Raw genomic sequence first — 20862 nt, forward strand, 5'->3', positions numbered from 1 at the left:
TTCTTCTTGTGGGCTGAGGTGGTTGTGCTGCTTTTACAGGTGTTTCAGCACCTCTTAAAAGCTCAATTTAAAAAATGAACTGGTGACAAACATGGCACCCACTTCTAGAGGCATCATGAATTTGTGCTGAACTGTGATAGATTCAGCTACCTAATAGGTTTGCTACCAATATCAAAATTATGTCCCTTAAAAGAATAGCAATAAGGTCACTGATGTGGAAGAACATGATGGGCTATATAGAATGTCCTCTGATAGTGTAGATAATCAATTGTAATTCCACCTGCACTTTTCAGGGGAAGAGCAATGATTTATTAGTCCTAGGAGCCATCTGTCTGAAAGCAGTCTGAATTTATTTTATTTCTGCACTCTCAATTGATACCTACATTGAATGTGTAGGCTAGACATCACATCAAGCTATAATTATTTTTAATCCACACTGGATAGGAATTGTGACTGCAGTGAATTCTAAATGTCAGGTGATGCGACTTTTAGTGTTTGGCCAAATGAGATAGCCTCCGAGAATGTAGTTACACCAGCCAAGGAGCTATTTCATAGTGATAGGCCAAAGTAGACCATGTAGTACTGCTTACCCCTCAGAAACATCCAGACTAGGCTTCCTTATGGAATAAGATGCTTTCACTCCTGTTTTTAAATCCACCACTCATTATTTTGTCTGGATCATGTCCTACACCTCAACACCTTAGAGTGATATTCTATATACCATGGATCCACAATCTTTTTTGTACTAAAGGCTCAATTGGCTTTTGAGGCTTGGGGGGAAATACAGTCCCCCAAAGAAGAGAGCATTAGGAAAAAAAAGTTGGTAGAACCAGAACAAAAAGTGAATTGATTTGAACTTAAATTCATGCCATTCAGCTCATAGGATTGCTCTCATGTTTTCATTCAGTTATTCCTTCTGTTGCGGGACTTGATGCAAAACTTTTGGGACATATATTGTGAGTCTGAGGTTTTCGACTGTGCACCCTTGATATATACAGTAATTACAGCATTCTGAGCTCTTTGAGAGTGGACACTTTCATAGTCAGATCAATGTGATTCAAGCACAAGACAGACAGACACATTACTAGATTCTGGGAATTCTAAGATCTGCAGAGCAGTAACATCATATGTTTGGAGATGAACCCTCTCAAAAGGAGAGTTAAACTGTTCAGTGAAAAGCTGACTCTACCGACTGGCCACACAATGATAGCTAGTTGTTAAGGGTAGAAGGGGAAATGACAGAAAGCAAGAGGCAATATGAAGATAATGACATATCTAATTATTAGCCAATAGCTGGCTGGTTTTACCCTTAACTAGAGAGTTAAGCACTTCCAAGGAATATTTTGTTGCAGGTCCTGCTTATTGTTGCAGTAAGCTCTGAAGGAGAAGAGCTCCAAAGAAACTCCATAAAAATATATTAGGATGTGCTATTATGAATGAATAACATTTAGACAAATAAAAGGCCATAGCATTTGTTTGAATTTGCTTAAAATATTTTTTAAGCCCTGAAGTTGTTCATATAATGCAAAAGATAGATGTTTGTTTTTAGAACAGCAGCTAAAGAAGGTGAAATCTTCTCTGCCCAGGACAGCATTATATGTACCTAAAACAAAACAAAACACATTAAAAAGTATTTCTCATCACTGGTGCTTTTTAAATTGTATTTCAAAGAGAAGCAACCACTGTGTTGACCTATATATTAGCAACCACAGTTCTGCTTAGATGTGACATTGATTGTAATGGTGGCTGTTAAGGGGTTTTTACTGACAAAACTGTAAAATGTTCATTTAATATTGATTTAGTGTTATTACTGAGTGAAGAGAGAGCCTGGCAACTTTTTAATGTTTTTTTTAAATGTTTCATTTTAAAGTAATAAGTGGTGAATGATATGGGCAAACTCATCAAAAAGAGATCCTGGAAAACTAAAACAAGCACAAAGACAAAATACAAAGTAACAAGATATTGCTGAAAATGATCTCAAGAATTTAATGTTGAACTTTGCAAAATGACATGGGCATTTTGCAAAGACAAATACAATTCTGTATTCAGCTGAAGGCCATTATAGGTTATTTGATAAACAGGTCTGGGTTAGGGCAGTAGCCCAAACCAGTCTTTGTATTATTAGGCCAGGTTAGGTCTCAGCCCTCAAGTTGTCTAGGTAAATAACTACCTTTAATGCTAGTTATAAAAAAACATTGGTTTTATGCACACACACACACACACACACACACACACATGGAACTGGGTAAGTAAAGATACCAACACATTGCTAATCATTCTGTACAGTAGGCTGTTGACATCTCTTGATTTATATATAATAATATAGTTCTCTGGGCAGGTGAAAATGAAGGTTTAATGACTGAATTTCTATAGCCTCTTTCTCTGATTGAAAATAATATAAGACAACTGGCTTGGCGTCCAGACAGATTACATAAGGACAAGTTAAGTGGTCAAATAAAAATGAATGATATCCCTTCTTGACTTAAATACAGCACTAAGTAGTGTGTCCTTCAATTCAACATAAAGCAATTTTCTCTTGCTCAGGAACAGCTAGGGGGCATTCCACATGCAAATAGAACCAGCTTTGCATTTTTAATATTTCATGTATACATAATTCACTGCCTTGGTTTAGAAACGTTATTGCTGCTTCTTTGGAACATTTAAATTATTCCCCACCTCTGAACTTTCATATTAACTTTAATGCCAGCTCCTAAAATGTATTTTTTCCCCTTAACAAGCAAACCTCTGCCTATAGGTTTTTTGAAAATTCATGAACTGGGTAAATGCATATTCACGCTCAGATTGAGTGTACTGTTTAACCTGCATCATCCCACTGAGACAAAAAAAAAAGTTGTCTTCCATGGAAGGAGTATTTATTAACACTGACCATAGTTATGCCAAAGTCATTCAAATCAATAGGCAACACAATAGATTCCATCAGTGTTAGAACACCCCATTTAGGAACAGTGAATAGTTTATGTCATACCACTGGGGGTGTTGTGAAAGTTCAGACTGATCAATACGAGACATTTCTGTTTCACAAACTGCTCTGGTGGCAGCCTGAATTTGGGGAGGGACGAGAAAAGTCATTGTGAGAAAATAAAACCTGACTTTTGTTAAAGCAAGACTCATCTCTGACAGGAGAGTGATAATATGTGTAGGTTTACAAGGTGGGCAACAGGCAGGAAAGACTGCTTTTAAGTACCTTTCTTGTCAGAAGTGAGCTATGAAGCCCTCCTTCTTCTCTTTGCTAGTCATTAACAACCCAAACTGTTCTGTGGAAGAACAAGAGTTTTGCCACTTCCTTAGATGACTTTGGCCAGCTCATATATGTAATTATCAAATGTTGCTTTAGGGCTGGGGAAAAACAGTGTTTCAATTAAAAAATTGTGAACTTGGCTCAGTAATTCAAGGAGGAATGGTTTCATGTTATGGCGTCTCTGTCAGTTAAATTTCTCTGGACCATCTGTAGATTCATCAGCAACTTTCCTTGTGAATAAATCCAAATGAATGCAGTGAGGTTTACTTCTGATTCAGCAGGTAGAGTATTGCATTGTGGATCACTGACTCCCTTCCCCTCCCTCCCCCTCAAAATTGCTCATGGGATGTCTTTAAAACCAAAGATGACGCTCCAAATAGGTGGGCTTCAATTACCAGAGTGCTCAGTGTTAGCAATGCTGGCTGGGGAATTCCGAGGTAGCACCAGGCAGTGCATCTGCAGGTGGAGTCAAGGCAAATGATGCAACACATCATACCATTGCAACGCAAGCTCCATTCCTTTTCCATGTGTGTTGTGATGCTGCATGCATGTAGAAAAGGGGCAGAGCTTACAACAAAAGCATCAGAATATGCAGATGCCTCTGATGCCAAGGGGGGGAAAAGTGTTTTAAATGTATGAACCTGGTTTTTTAATGTAAAAACATTTCAAGAATTTGCAGTTTAATATTCTTTAAAAACAAAAACACAAAACAAATGTCCTCTTCCATGCCATCAAAGTTTTCACTCTGCAATCCCTCCAAAACACTTTGAAACTACTCCTAGCTTCAAAATATATCAGCCAGTCTGGGTTCCCTCCAGCTGACCTACAGAGAGTGCAGATATGTCATCCAATCAGTGCGCTGCCCTGAGCTACATCCAGTCCTGGAACAACAAAAATCCTACCTCTCTCACTGCATCCTCCAAAAGGAAATAAAGAAAGTTGCTCTTTCTCTTACATGTGTGCAATTTTGTAGCTTCCTTCCTTCCTGCCTCCACACCAGGGCATAGAGTCCCAGGAATCCCACTTTAAAACATGAAAAGGGTGCTTTGGACTGTTTTGACTGCACATCCTTCCAAATCTTCCTCTCCTGATAAAGAAAGCAGAGGTGAAATTGACAGGTGTTCTGTTTCTCCTTTCTGCAGAGTTAAGCTGCCATTTTTTAAGACAAGTGGCTGCTTTGAAATGGAATAGCATGTTTGAATCCTGGAGAGAAGAAGCTCGGGGAGGCAAGAGTTTCTGCAAATGGAAGAATGGCCCACTCACAAGTTCTACAGTTGCAGAACATCTTGTCTAGAAGAATCATAGCCTCTTGGCCTGCACAAGAATTGTGGTGCTTCTGTAGCGCGTCTCATTCTTGTAAAGACAAGCCGCCACATGCCCATGTCAGGGGCACATATCCTGAGGCTCCAGGGTTGAATGGCAGTTCCCAAAGTCTTCTCTGTGTCCTCAAGCAACCTCTTAACTTGTTGTTATTAAATGCTAGACCTCTATGCAGGACCGCTAAATTGCCTCATAGAGGCACTTCATGATACAGAGGCACAGCTATTCCTCTGACTGAGGCATAGAGGCAATATTAATTGCTTCATCAAGGCACCTCGTCTCTGACTGCATCCTCCAGCTCATCCAGTAGTCAAAAGAAGCATCCATGCAGCACATATCAGAAGCTACTTCTGGAGCAACTCAAAGGGAAGTAATCTGGTAGTTTTCCTTTGCTTTTGGAAAGCAGGAGGCCTCACAAAGAAGTGTTGAAAAGGTGTTTCTCTCAGGACATAATTGAAACTAAGTACATGTTCAAAGCTTTGCTGCACTATCAAATACTAAGACTGTGGAAGGCTTTTGAAAGGGCAAAGCATCCTTCCTTGAAGTGCTGAGGCAGCCATCTCCTCTAGAAGGCTTGATGAAGCTGCTCTGAGGGCTTCTCCAGATTATCTCAGTGAGTGCATGCTTGCTCTATGCTTCTCTGTGCTGGCACTCCCAGGGGAAGGGTTGCCTCTTCATGTATACTCATGCCAGACCATCTGGGAAAACCCTCAAAACAGCTATACTGAGCCTTCCAGAGGAGGTGGATGCCTCAATACTTTGATTGAGGGTCATGCCAGCATGTTTTATGAAATGCCCCTTCAAATGCTTTCATAGCCCTATTTATGTATGTATGTATGTATGTATGTATGTATGTATGTATGTATGTATCTATCCCGCCTTTATTATTTTTATAAATAACTCAAGGCAGGGAACATACCTAATACTCCTTCATCCTCCTCCTTTCCCCACCACAGCAACCCTGTGAGGTGGGTTGGGCTGAGAGGGAGTGACTGGCCCAAGGTCACTCAGCTGGCTTTCATGCCTAAGGCGGGACTAGAACTCACAGTCTCCTGGTTTCCAGCACTTTAACCACTAGAGCAAACTGGCTCATATTAATTTTCATGAAATTCACATCTAAGATAAATTTAAAATGAGTTTTCTGACTTGATCCCTCCTCCTCCTTTTTTAAATGCACCCCATCCCCAGCCTGATCCTCCAATGTTGAGTTGGAAAAAATTGTTCAGCGCTGAGCTACTTGTCTCACTGTCTATGCATATCCTTACATTCAATTTGTAATACTGTGGAGTGATTTTGGTTTGGTTTGGACAATAGTTTTAAGATCAGCAGAGTTGGTCATAATAGCTATGAGTTATTGCAAATGCAATTCTATGCCCTTTGGGATTGTTTTCCAGTGGCTACAGGATAGGCAGAAGTTATTCTCTGAGATTAGAGGAAAACTTCTTCCCCAGAAGGAGATCTGATCTCAGACCTCCCCCTTCTTCCCCTGTGATACATTCTACATGCAGCTCTAGTTCTCCTGTGTTGGATCTTGGGGACATACACTGAGAAGGTAATAAGAGGGTTCCATGGGAGGTTCTGGTTCTGTGGGATTTAATGCCCTTCAAAACAGCCAACCATAAGTCTATGAAGTGTAGAGCTGGAGTTGGTGTCACGTGAGCAATGGGAAGGAATCTTTTTTTTTTTTCCCTTAATGGTAGGAATGTCAGTGAACAACATTCTTTTATCCCTTCTCTCCTGCCAGTTTGTGGTCAACAGGATTTCAGACAGTTCTGAATTGGCAAAAAAATGCCCTATAATTATTGCTTGCAGTTATTTGAAACATCCTTCTAATTAGAGTAACATTTTCCTGAACAGATCTCCATGGATTAAAAACTGTTCTGGTATTTTTACTTCGTTACATAATGGCACCATCCTGTTAATTGCATCCATTCACAAGTAAAGGGTGTGCGCGTGGGAGAGAGAAACATACATTTAGACAATGTACAGGATAGTGTTACTGACTAGGCTGGTGCCACACAAGTTTCATTCGCCTCAACCAGGTGACATGATTTGCATCAACAAAGGACTTTGTGTTGCATAGATGTCTCTACTGGCACTGATACAAGCTGGATGAGGCTACTCTGCAGGCTCTTGCCTTGCTTTCTATAGCTGTGTGAGAACTGTTTTCTGGGTAGACACAATGAATATAAAAATGCCTCTTCCAGCTCTTGCCAGTGCCGTTTCAGGAAACAGAGGCTTTGGAACACTATGCAGAGATGCAATAGAGCTGCTCTGCTCCTTGCTATTAAATTAAAGGGGCCCCAAGTTGTTGTGCAAAGTTGCTTTGCAGAAGTCCTCTGCTCATGACCAGACTTCAGCAGAACACCATCTGAAAGATTGCACAGCCTTATTGACACTGATTTCCACCTGAACCTTGAGCAAACCAAAAATAGATGATAATGTGGTATGTTATTTGCCACTTGAGTTGCATATTGCAATTTTAAAAGGTTGTAAGTTGTGAGACAATGGATGGTTTTATGAAAATGGAAGCCCTAGAAGTAAATCATCCTTCAGTAATGAAATGAAGGAGAATGCTATAATTTCGATTTGTCAAGGTATAATGATGTCACCATCCATTTATCCTGTGCACTTAAAGGTTGAAACTATTCAACAAATCTCTCCTAAGCAGCTTACATCGGTGACTTTAATCGTGGGCTGCAGCCAAATATTCTGATTAGTTCACACATCATTCATCAATTAAACCAGAAGGTGAAAGTTATTCCTTTTTCCTGCAACGCTTCATTAAAATAAAATATTTCTCCTTTTTTGGAAGAGTAGAGCTGATGAAGTACTGTTGAATCTTTGTCCAATTTATCCAGTTCTTGTACAAAACTGTATGGAAACAAGATATCGGAAGGATTGCTTCTCTTACATGAACTACAATCTGCCTTAGAAGAAAGTTTGAATATCCAAAGAAGTTATGTTTTTAGACACCTATGGCATCTGTGGAACTCTCTCTGTCTTTCTTGCTTTGCTTGGTCCTTCTCTTCTTTCTTCACTGTTATATAGGCTTTTGAAACCTGGCTTTGAATAATTTGAAATCATTCCACTCTCTGGTTTACCCTTTTTTCCCATTCTTTTTGCTGGCTGTGTATAATCAAGGTCAGCTGGTGCAACTTTGAAACATTTTAGAAATATAATATGAAAACATGTGGAAAGCCATCATGAAGGTATCTGTGAATCCTTGTCAGATGGCTCACTGAACAGAACTCAGTGAATGAGGGAGAGAAAAGGATATTGTGGCAGAAGACCTTCCCCCCAAATTTTGTCTGTTGATTAGAATATGATTAGATCCTCCACATGAGTGGCTGTTTGTGCATATAATTTGAGAAAGTAGCCTGTGTCATGATCCCTCACTTCATTAATATACTTAGAGTAAGCAATGTGGTTCTGTGAGAATCCATGTACTGTGGACATCTCCCTGGCTCCTGCCCCACCTGGCCACAGAAGATACCCTCTGGGGATTCTCAATAATTCTCAAAAATGATGGGTGGGAAGCTGGAGCTCAATCCTCTTATGAGATTTGTCTCACCTGCCTCTCTAAAGATAAGCTATGTCCCCAAAGGCAAATTATGCCAATTTCACTTTCTTTCCAACAGTATAGAAGTAGTTTGACTGCAGTTCTGGGATTTCCTGCTGGTTTCCTATCCAAGCACAACCCACAAACCTACTTAGCTTAGACCAGTCAAGGTCAATGACAAAGTTGAAAAGAAAAGTAGTTTTAGGACACTTTTCCCCAACATGGTACCATCCACTATATTGGGAAAAGAACCCTGCTGTCTGAGAATTATTAAATTTATACTCCCAATATCCCTGGGGGTGGAGTACCAGACTGAGGAAGGGGGTCCTGAGACTAATTCCTCAAATCTTAGGCTTCTTGTGGATAGCTTGTATTAAGATTGCTGGTTTGATTACAGTAGAAATACGTGCTTTCAAATAGCAAACCAAACTTATTGATTGGATACCCAGTTCCTGCTGTGGAAATAAACTTTGCTTGGACTTTGTTTGGGAATAAAGACATTTGTTTAATCCCTGCTGGTCTATCAGAATGCACCCCATGGGGGAATCAGCACATATGGCTGAGATGTGGTATTTGCTGATGTTGGGTGGGGGGAGAGGAGCAGGCATTTCATAAGCCCCTCCTCACCTACTCAATCCCAATCATTGCATCAATTTTTTTTTCCTTTAAGAGGTGGGGTTTTTACTCAAAGCTGTTTCTCACCCATTCTACATTCTTTTCTAGGTGTGCTTTAAGAGCTGGGAGGAAATGGAATACTCTGATTTTTTTTCTTTTTTACTGCTTCCTGTAACTCCACCTGATCTGCGTATGTTTGAATCTTGCTTTTTCCCGTTTTATTATGCTTTTACCAAATGAAATGCCTTTGAAAAGCTATCGTCTGGATATTTTATTAACCATTACACAATAGAACCCACTTTGCAACAGTTAAACCCTCTTGGCAAATGTCATCTGACCAGTAGATGGAGGATGATGGTACTTAATAATAAGAATGCAATAGGATCAGTGAATCTGGGCCAGCTCTGGCCTTGCATTATTTGAATCAGGCAAGAGGGTGAATATCTGAGTATAGTTCATATGGACCGTTGTAAATGAAATATGTTGACCAAATTTTGAGTCTAATCAACACTTGACAATAAAGATTAGGAAATGCAGTCAGTATGGTAAGTAGGAATGGTTCCTGGAGTTTAAAAACTGATGGTGAAATCTCATCTCTGCTCTGACCTAACTATATGAAATTTAGCAAAATGCTGACATCTAGCCTCATTATTGCTAACCTACAATGCATATCTATAATGGTTCTTGGATTTCTGCCTTCAAATTTTTGCCTGTGGTTGCAAATCTATGAATACTTATATGAGAGGTGGCCATACTCACCTTAGCAACAGTTATTATAGAATTCCTTTATTAAAGCTTTCCTCGGTTTCAACCTCATTCTGCAAGACTATCTGACTCAGTAGGCCTTCAGAATGTCAACTGTATACAGATGTGTCTCCGAATCTCAGTGTTAAAGCACATTGTCAACTTGCTTTGTCTGTTGGTGCCCTTATTGGACTTCTATCAATTAGTGAAGTACCAGGCACATGACTGATGTACTTCATGTATTAAGTATACATGGTCAACTCTTTTATTATAGATGTGTGAATCTAATGAGAAGTCATAAACTTCTATCCAAACTTCCCATAATCAGACTGTTTATATACTGTATGATGTCTCTCACTTCTTTGAAAATTGTAAAAAACTGTATTGACTTAACACAAAAAATGACATATAGAACTATGCATCAGGCTGAATGATACATAATGTAATTTGATTATGAATTGCATATTTGATGCAGAACATTGATCATTTGCCAGTCTGTTTCTATGTGATCTGCAGTTTTATTAAAGACTATTTATTATTATGTGTCTTTGTGATTAAAAGGTACAAAGTCAAAGAAGAATGGTATACTTTAGAAGTTGGGAAACTCTGTCCTTGGACTCCATCCATTGCACTGTTGATGACAGATTGTTCATTACCTGGTAGAATTCTCAGCCATCTACCAGGCTGATGATACATCTATTGAAATACTGATTTATACCATATATCCCACTTTTTTACCCAAGGCAATTCACCTTTGCAAAGTGATATATTTATTTTAACAAAAGATAGATCCCCAACAGAAATTATATTTGTATTGTTAATGTTAAGCTAGATTCCTGAATGGATTTAGGAGCCACCGTCCCAAGGAATTTGTAGTAATTTGTGGCTCATCCAATTGAATGTATGCATAGAACATAAAAAACTTGATTTCATCCTTCACTACTGCTCACTAACTTATTTCGGCATCTGCTGAATGAGGCAGTAATTTTACTTTGCTTAAAAGAAGAATTGGCCTGACCGACAGCATTCCCAACTGATTATTTCAAATATAAATAATGAGGAAATGCTTTGTATCTTGGGAAAAGATAGGAAAAGCTAAACCCTTACCTAGCATTTCACTGAAAAATTCCAAAATGTAAGTTGTTACTTCTCAAATAGACTGAGAATTAAAAATACAGAAGTTGGAAACAAGAATTTAATAGGAATAAGTTAGAATTAATATACACTAAATGAATTTCCATGAAGATTGATAGTGATTAATCTTCAAAGCAAAAACAATTCTGATAGTTCTAGAAAACAGGGCCCTAATATTTTTAGAACACTGGCCTTAAGTTGGCCCCTGCAACAAAAATTGATTTCTAGTATGACTATACAGTAAAACAAGAGGGAGAAAGTTATATTTGTGATCTTTTGGTGGCCTCTAAACATATTCGGGTACAACTTCATCAGACAATGGCTATACTGTTTGGGACTCATGGGAATTGTAGTCTGGCATACCTGGAATGTGGATAACTTTGGCCAACAGGGAAAGGTTGAACTAAACTAGAATTCTTCAACATTAAAAAAAATGATGAGCACAGAACCAATACACTGTGTTGCTTCCCTTCTCTCCTTCTTTCTCTCACTATCAGGACCAAATTAGAATAAGGAAGCATAGTTCTATTTCCCACCGCTTATTACAGTGAAGTTGAAAAGTTCTGAGTAGAAAGATGATCTATCAAAGGGATGGTTGGATAGACATTTTGAGTAAAATGTGTCTGAGCTGAAGGTTAGAGTAATAGAGTGTCAGTCTATTTCCCATCACACTTCTCGTCTGGGAGTCACTCAGCTCATGACGAATGATGAATGGAGAGAAAGAGTCCCATTCATCGTGTTTTCCAATTTGTCCTGAAACAAATATCCCCCCCTCAAAAATGCAACGCTTCTGCCAAGTGAAAGGGCCTAGTGGAGAAGCAATCTAGGATTTAAAATGTGAAAACCATATGCTTGCAGCTAATCTTTTTAGGTCAATGGCATACCACCACTAAATAAAAGAGATTGACTTCTGAAAATATGAAGACAGTGTTTGAACTTAGTATCATGCAGGTAAATATGGGTGGTATTAATTGATCAACAAACTGAGATCTGGTGTCTCTCTTGCAAAAACCTCACAATAAACCATGAAAATGGAGGCAATTATTAATACTATTTAAAAACAGATGTAATTTGGGAGATCTGTTCTCCCTATGTCTTTTCATAGTACATTTTTATAACAAAAATGGGAATAAATTATTAGAAATGTAAAAGTTGATGTCCAAAAAGCTTTCCTGGAAAGTTTTACCTTGCTTTTCCAGGGGCAAGGGGGGTGTCAAAAAAGTCAAGATGGAGGCCATGTGCACACAATTGAATCCCTGACCTTTTCTACACGTGATGCTTATAAAAAAGGGGCAGGGCTTCAGTCACATGGTCCCAGGGCATCTTTTGAACCCCCCCCCCCGATATCTTCCTTGCGATGTCCAAAGGAATAAGTTAAGTTCTATGAAGCAACAGTAAAAACTCTGCTTATCATGCTAGCATTTTCACTGAATGATTTCTGCATTGTGATCAATTGGATGAACTTACCTTGCAAATATATATATATATATATATATATATATATATATATTTATTTATTTATTTATTTATTTATATATATAGTATGTGTGTGTGTATACACACACTCACACACATACATACCAGCTGAAACTGCTGTAGCATACAAACATAAATACTCACCTAAAGATATTTCTACAAATGAATGCAAGTGATCATAACAGCCACTATGATCATTCCATATGCATTCCAAATGTTGATAAATTCCATCTCCCTGAATTTCTAAACTTTTCCTACATTGGCTAGGGCTTCTGGGATTTGCAATTCAGCAGCATGTGAAGAGCCACTGTCCCTGCTCTCAATTATAACAAACATCTCTCTAAAATAATTTTATGAAATGGAAGACCACAGTTGAGATATGATACTCTGATCTGTTATGAGTATTAAACTTCGAAATCTTCTTGATATTATGACTTGCCTAAAATAAGGTAATTATTAGGCTATTTTCTTATTTTAGGCAGCAATATGACTAGCATGAACTTTCTGCAAGGCAATTAGTTATTCTATGACCTTGCCATATGTACAGAACATCTTGCCTTGTTTCAAGTAATTTTGTTTCATCCTACTTGTGTCAATATAAATGAATATATGGGAGATAAGTTCATTTAATAAATTTCACTGCATGTACCTGATCAGAAAATTCTTGGGTCAAATGAGCTTATTTCTGAAATAAACAGAATTTTAATTTATGACACATGCCTGCTTTAAGTTATTGCTTAAATTTGCACAAGTAAAAAAGGTTTAATCTTCAAAACTTCTTGTTTTGATCAATGTAAGAAAATAGTATATAAGAAGCCATTGTGTTCCATAATTCCCTGTCAATAAGAGAATTCCATCTGGCGGGGTCCAGGAGGCAGGCCTTCTCTGCAGTAGTGCCTGCCCTTTGGAACATCTTGCCCCCGGAGGTAAGATTAGCCCCATTGCTCCTAGCCTTCCAGAGGAAGTTGAAGACCTGGCTCTGCCACTGGGCTTGGGGCAGGGAAGAGAATAGTCATACCTGGGGTTGGCTAGTGCCTTGAAATGCCCCTCCTACATAATGACTGAATGAGATCACAGCCATCTGGATTTTATGATATTTGGTAGTTGAGAAATTGTTTTAGAGTGTATTTTATTGGAATTTTATTATATATTTATTGTTTTATATTGTAAAGAGGAGATGGGCAGTGACAAATTTGATAAATAAATAAATAAAAATAATGTATTCTGTAATCTCAACATAATTACTTATTGAACATACAGGGATTTTATAGTAAAAATGCAAAGAAATTAGCAGTTATGTAATAACAGTTATAAAATATCTTCTTTTTGAAAACAAAATGCCATTTTAACAATTTTAAAGACGTTGCATCAAAACTCAGTTTCTCTGACACAATATTCCAGCTTTTTCAACATCTAAAGTTAATTTTGCACATGTCTTGCTTTTATGGTTTTGCTTTGAAACATGCGCTCCAGGAAAAAAGATTTATTCCTGAAGAAATGTAAAATTCCAGATACATTCTGGTTAAAATTTTCATATCCTGCAGATAAAATACAACCAAAATTTGGGCTGATGAATTCCAGTGGATAAAACCCAACTGTCCTCACCCAGTATGAAAATACTGTACGTACTGTATGTTTAAATTATTTTCAGCCAAAAATTTAACAGACAATAGGGCACCATCATCATTTCATTCATGCATCCCCTTATTTACGATAACATTATTCATGATTCACAGGCTAAAAAGCTCTATCAAGTAAAAATGTAAGATATAGACAGTAAAAGATTAGAAAAATGATTACAGAAGTATGAAAAAGAATAGAAACACTTCTTCAAAAAAAATATTTGGCCTCAATCTGCAACAGTAACTTTTGCAATTAAAATTTAATGCTTCACAATTAAGCTTATCATGGTAACAGTTGCAAAAACTCGAAAAGAACTTCATATGTAGTTTATGCTTATGCTGCATAAAGTGTTGGTCCCCCATCATGCAAGAGAAAGAAGTTCTTTACACTGCCTTTCCTCTAGGTTACTCCCTTGCAATAATTCCCACAAATTCAAGGCTTTCTCCATAAAGGTCTGCTTTGGGTGGGCTAAAATGGTTGTCTCTGAATTGCTTGGATGCTGTTTAAGTAAAACAAAATCATACTGCCCATTATAGTGAATTATAAAACCTTTGTCGATGAGTTGTCAATTGTTTGTAGACTCATAAGAAAGAGTAGATAAGAGGGTTAATGAAGTTTCATTTTTATGTTAGGGATAACAGAATCTGAAGCCTGCTGAGAAGGACTGCTTTGAAAAGAATGTGGAAATTAGGGGTCAGGTCTGTCAGTTTTCTGAACGTTAAAATACTCTGTAAAATAGAACATTTGTGTTTTGTTTAGTGCCTGGGACATATACTCAAATTAATACTGTACACTGAAACTAGATGGTTAAATACCAGCACTGGTGTCAAGAGTAGCTGTGATTGCCATGGCCTAGACTTCTCCAAGGGATCCAAAGCCCATTTTCTGAAGCCTCCTAATTCCTGCTCATCTTTACTGTTGCTGCCTACACACTTTGCTGACTGCCCTTTTTGAGCCTACGAGACATGTGTTTGGAAAGACTTTGGTTTAGATCAGTGTTTCTCAAACTTGGCAATTTTAAGATGTGTGGACTTCAACTCCCAGAATACCCCAGCCAGCCATGTGTGGAGTTGAAGTCCACACATCTTAAAGCTGCCATGTTTGAGAAACACCGGTTTAGATGCTGCTTTCATCACTTGTCCTCTCTCGACCCTTTGGCAAGGTGGACACGTCTGAACAAAAAACTGCATATAAAAATAAGCATGTTAAGGGAAATATAAATAGATATTAAAGAAAATATATGCATAGTCACATATAGACAAAATTCCCTATAAAATATGTACATTAAGATATATATATATTTTAAAGAGTGTAGATCAATGTGAGTTTGTGATGGAAGCTCCAAAATACCACCAAAAGAAATTCCAAAAGAAGGAGAAGGAGAAGGAGGGGAAAGAGAAGGAGGGGAAGGAGAAGGGGAAAGGGAAGGAAGGAGAAGGAGAACCTTCTTTTATAGAAGAGAACTTTCAGGAAATTGGGAGACAGATTTTGGCATCCAGTTAAAATCCACAAAGATTTTCACATCTGCATCCAATTCAGGTCCAGATGATCAGTGTAGCTCATGTTCCCTAGTGCCAATCAGGTATTAGATGCCTCTGCAGAAGCCAGGAGTCTGGTGTGTCCCACAGCCCAAGCCAAAAATGTCAGGGAGGGCAGTTCCCACTGATGGGAGGGGAGGAAGCATGACCTTCTCAACCACTGTCACCCTTTTCCGGAATAGCATCCCTCAGAGATTTGACTCGTCCCAATACAATAACATTCTAACTCTTGGCTGCCATCTTACTCTCCAGATTTTGCAGGCAAAGAGCCTTGTTCTGATTGACTGTTTCCTATGGGTAGAACCCCTGAACTTACTCCATTTTTCTGCTCATCTACACTCAGAACAGGTAAACTCTGATGAATGCAGTGGATTTTCATCTGAGTAAACAAACAGTAGTGTTTCAAAATATCTCCAAGATACACACTGGGTTTTTTTTAAAAGTGCAAGACAAAATTAACGTTATCACCTGCAGAAGAATTCAAAATGAACAAATATTCAGCTTCCTGCTTCATTGCTTTTGCTTTCAGGCTCACACATTCTTCTATTTTGCATCTTTTGGTCCACAGAAGGTGTTTCCATGGTGACAAATAGATGTTACATTTATTTACTGGGCAGCCGGGAATGACAATGTCAGCAAATGACATTTTCTGTTCTTTTCTCTCTTTTTCAGCTGAGATTTGTTTTAGTTAATGAAACTGGCAACAGAATGGGCAGCTATTTTTTTTCTCTTTCCTTCTTGGTTGGGTAAAAATAAGCAGCAGTTAATCTGACTGTAATTCTCAGAACAATACTTTGGAACCGCTGGCTCCATTCGTTATGCAAATAGCTATTGGGATATGCAGATGTCGGCTGCAAAGTGAAAAGTAAATTTCCGATTTTACTCAAGGGAAATGATGGGAATACTTTTTGCCTTCATGTCTGCTCCTTAACTTTCACAGGGTTGACATTGTAAAGAGTTATATTGTCCATTTGAAAGATTGGTTAAGAATCTGCTGTGGCTTTACTTACATGCATGTATGTTGCGGGGAAGGTACTGTCAACACATTGTATTCTTTGGGATGAAGGGCATTTCAGAACCTCTCAGTAGCTTAAATAATTAAAAAAAAGAGTTATTTGGGGAATTTGAAGAAGTGTTTTGGCAAAGTGATTTTTTTTTTCTGGGCCTTAATCTCCTTCAAATTTGTTTCAGAAATATTTCTGGAGTCAATAGGCTTACAGAGAGGAAAGCTAAAGATTTATGGCAATGATGCTCATAGGAATCTGCCTTATATCCAGGGCCCCCTCCCCAGAGAGAGGGAGTCAAAAAAGTCAAGAGGGTAGCGGCAATGGTCCACCAAAAGCCTGCTCCTTTTTGTGTGTGTTGTGCATGTGATGTATGTTAAAAGAGGGGTGGGGCTTTGGTGGTGGTCAAAGCCACCATCTTGACTTTTTGACCTTTCTGTGGATGCCCCTGTTTACATGAACTCACATTGGTATCTCACATTGGTATCTTACTCTGTCTGGCATTTGCCCTGCAGCATAGAGAGCAACCTGGGCCCTGAACCTTCAAGTGTGGAAGATACTTGCTGAACCCACAACTACAGCCTTTTGACCTATAGCTTGTTTCTGTAATATTTATCTTTTAAAAATTGATTGTACTTTTAGTTCGCCCAATTACAAAAGTTTTCTGGGGGAATTACATAAAATAAAGAATAAAAACACAGTGCCCAATAAACCAACAATGGCAATCATTACCACAATGGATAAAATAGCTATGCCAGTGATTATCAGTCAAAAATATAAAGTGTTCTGTGGGAAAGGCATGTCTTTGCCTGACACCAATATCAGTGTGAGTATTAAGTGTGTTTCTCTGGTGAGAGCATTTCCCTAGATATGGTATCAAAACTGAAAAGGCTCTCTTTTAAGATTACTGGCCTAAGAAAAGGTATTATGTATGCCTCAGTGAACTGTACAAAATACAGATAGTCCTCGTTTAGCAACCACAATTGGGATCAGCAACTTGGTCATTTAGCGAAGCAGTTGCTAAGTGAAACCATGACTGTGTTTATGATCTTATTTCAGCTTTCCCTTGCTTTACAGAACTGCGAAGGTCGTAAATGCGAGGATTGTTCATAAAGTTATTTTTTCATCACTGTTGTAACTGCAAATGGTTGCTAAATGAGGCAGTTGCTAAATGAGGACTACCTGTAAAGGTAGGATATCATCATTGTCGTCATCATCATCATCATCATCATCATCATCATCATCATCATCCTTGTAATACCAACAGCTTTGACAGTGACTGGATAAGCTAGTGAGATAACATGAAACTTTCCAATGGATCAGACAACAGCAACAATTAACAATTAAATCTTTAAAATTCTGCTTCTGTGGGAAAGGACAATTTTCAGTTTGGCTGGGACTGAAACATCTTACATGTTTTCCAGAAGGAAGACTCGGATTAAAATCTGACAGGGAGAAGGCTTCAAGGAAACTCATGGGCAGGCTTCAAAGCAATGAGGCAGAGATAGCAGTGGACATACATGAATGTAACAGGAGATTAAATTCTGATGAAAAGTTTTGGAACTGTGGAGTGAGACTTATTCTCTTAAAATGTTGAGATAACAGATTATTAATGTTGGTTTAAATCCCATAATAACAAAGTACATGTGCAAACTCCTCCTGGGAGAGGAAATAGCACTTTTTCCTTAGAGTCTTAAATTCAAATTTTCATTAAGTGAAAACTCAGCAGATCATCTTCCCATCCCAGTAATCTGAGTTCTAAATATGTTGTAAAACCTCCCACTTTAATCTGTTGCAAGATTGCAAAGAGCAGCCCTCCAATGAGAACCAGGACCATAAATATCAAATGAAATGCATCTCCAGGCAACAGAGACCATTATTAAGCCTGTAACTTAGGCAAAAAGCCAAAATAGTTAGGTGATGCAATTCGGCATAAAATAATACATTCTAGTCACCCTCTGGTCTTCATCTCTGTTTCATTCTTGTTTGGCAGCAACTTGATTTTAAATGGTAACCAGTTCACAATTTCCTCTTCATACCATGAGTCCTGGTATCCTTAGTGTAATTACTAGCATGCCAAAGGTTTTTACATGCTGGAATTCCATGTATATCCTTTGTTTTCTTTTCATATTTCAATAGAAGCTTTGACATCTTAAACGTCCTGGAGCCATGGGGGTAGCAAAAAGGCCAGTGGCTGTGAAAAGGGGGTTGGAAAATGAACTACCACAGCATTTCTTCATGTATCCCTGATTCTCTCTCCGGTTCTTTTGACCTGCTTCTAAATCCTTGCTGTTTAATCATGACCAGTTCTTGTCTCCATAATATTTCCATTCTCCACTGGAGGAAGACTTTATAGAACCAAATTTAGCTCCTTAAAAACCAGTGATTTTTTAGGATTAGATCAGCCTTTCTCAATCTTTTGACCCTGGAGGAACCCTTGAAATATTTTTCAGGCCTTGGGGAATGGAGGCTGTCAGGTGAGGCATCCTCTGGACCATAGGTGGTAGCAGCAGAAACTACAAAGCTATTACCCCAAAGCAGGAGGCAGAGACAGGATGTGAATACCCAGAAGGCTTCTGGGAGAGGGGATTGAGATGTTGGGCTTTCCACCTTACAGGCTCAGCCAACATCTACATATAAGTTAGACAAAAATTGTTTGATTTCAAGAAACTTTTTTCCCATCTCTAGCCCAATATATATTGAGGAGGGCTAGTTTATGGGATAGATGGGCTCCAAACTATTGGGAGGATTTTAAAGCATTTGTAGGAAATATTCTATATAACTCAAACTGTTAGGATACGTGGACTCCACAGATACTTCTTTATTTATTTATGTAAAATACTTGTATGACTGGCTATCTCAAAACCAGAACTCTGGGTGGCTCACAATCACAATATCAAGACAGCAACATACAAAATTAAAACAAAAAGCAACAACAACAAAAGAAACAGAAACAGAAACAACAATGTCCAGCACCACATTCAAACTCCCTTGATGCCACCCACAATACTCTAACTTCACCCTATCCCAAAGCTTAGGGGAAACACCATCTCATGGCTGTCCAGAAGGTTAAAAGGGTAGGAGCATGCTGGATCTCAAAGAGAAGGGTGTTCCATAGGGTAGGGGCTGCCATGTAAGTAATCTGGCCTTGTACCATGTAGGGCTTTACAGGTGATACCCAGCTCCTTGAATTGCACCTGGAAGAAAATTGGGAGCCAATGCAGCTCATGGAGCAGAAGTACATCATGGGCAAACCTAGGGGTGCAGTGTTGCGTTCTACAGCATTCTGAACTAGTTGCAACTTCTGAATGGTCTTCAAGGGCAGCCTCATGTAGAGTTCACTGCAGTAGTTCAATTGGGAAGTGACCAAGGTGTGAGTGACAGTGAGCAGGGCCTCCCAGTCCATGAAAGAGTGCAATTGGCACACAAAATGAATCTGTGCAAAGGCCTCCTTAGCCACGGTTGCCACCTGCTCCTCAAGCAGGAGCCATGAGTCCAGGAGGACCCCCAAGTTGTACACCAGCTCAGGCTGGGCGAGTGCCACCCTTTCTAGAGTCAAAAATGACACATCACCAAAGTCTGGGGAGACAAAAACCCAAAGCCACTCCATCTTGCCAGGGTATAATATAATTAAAAACTCAAGATGGCAGTATTTTTAGTGGAGGGCTGTGCATACTTTGAATATGGTTCAGAAGCATGTCCTCTGTTACTCATTAAAATAATCATGCCTTTTTTCCAGCATGCATGCATAAAATGAGTAGCAGAGATCTGACTCTACCATGGCACATAACCATAGTAATCTGCTTTTTGTTTCAGGAAAAAGGGTGGCTTGTTCACAAATTTCTGGAATGTGATTTTATTTGATTTACCCTGGGTACCCTATTAGTAGAAAGATATGGTAAATTCAAATGATGATAATAGTTGTAGAGCACATGACCAACGCCAAACTTGCAACTGCAGCCTCTGTGATATGAAGCAAGTCTTTACATTTCTGCTAAGAAAAGGAAGGTTGTAACATCTTGTCTGGTTTTGAAGAGTTCATTCTCATTCATCAGTATATTATGGTGTCATCCTGTTTTGCTCTCAAGTTGCTCAATTTTTCACTTGCTTGCTGACATTTGGAACCCAAGTTTCTCATGCTGCAAAGATGCCAAGAGCCCAAGCAACACCATAACTGAGTTGCACCGCTGTGATAATTGGAACTGGGACTAGCACATGGTATTTTCTATTTCAGACGTTTTAAAGGAAAGGCATCTCAGCTGTATCTGGCAGCATCAACTTATTTAAGATTAGGAACCTTCACAAGAAACCAAGGAGGGTATGTCTTCAACAGCTTCATAATTTCTAAATTCAATTTGTAGGCCGTCTATGTAGGAACATAGCTACAAATGTCTACTAAATCATGTGGTGACTCAACAATACTTGTTGCTTTCATGCTAGCTAATTTTGTTCATATATTAAGTCCTGCACTACTTTCAGTAGCTATATTTTGTAAATCATTTGTCAATATTTAATTTAGTAACATCTGTTGCTTCCAGGGAGTTAATCATCTACAGCTTCTTCATGTAGAGCTGAGATACTCAAAAT

At 38.6% G+C, this 20862-nt stretch overlaps 1 long non-coding RNA gene across 1 annotated transcript in view; it reads left to right on the plus strand.

Moving 5' to 3' along the window:
• LOC134496194 (uncharacterized) overlaps positions 1 to 20862 on the plus strand; it is a 37141-nt gene that overhangs the window by 14214 nt on the left and 2065 nt on the right. Inside the window, exon 2 of the long non-coding RNA XR_010067874.1 lies at positions 20510 to 20593. This is a non-coding gene — a long non-coding RNA (uncharacterized LOC134496194). The remainder of the gene's footprint in view (positions 1 to 20509; positions 20594 to 20862) is intronic.

This window comes from Candoia aspera, chromosome 4, assembly GCF_035149785.1.
Source record: "Candoia aspera isolate rCanAsp1 chromosome 4, rCanAsp1.hap2, whole genome shotgun sequence".
Classification (NCBI taxonomy): Eukaryota; Metazoa; Chordata; class Lepidosauria; order Squamata; family Boidae; genus Candoia; species Candoia aspera.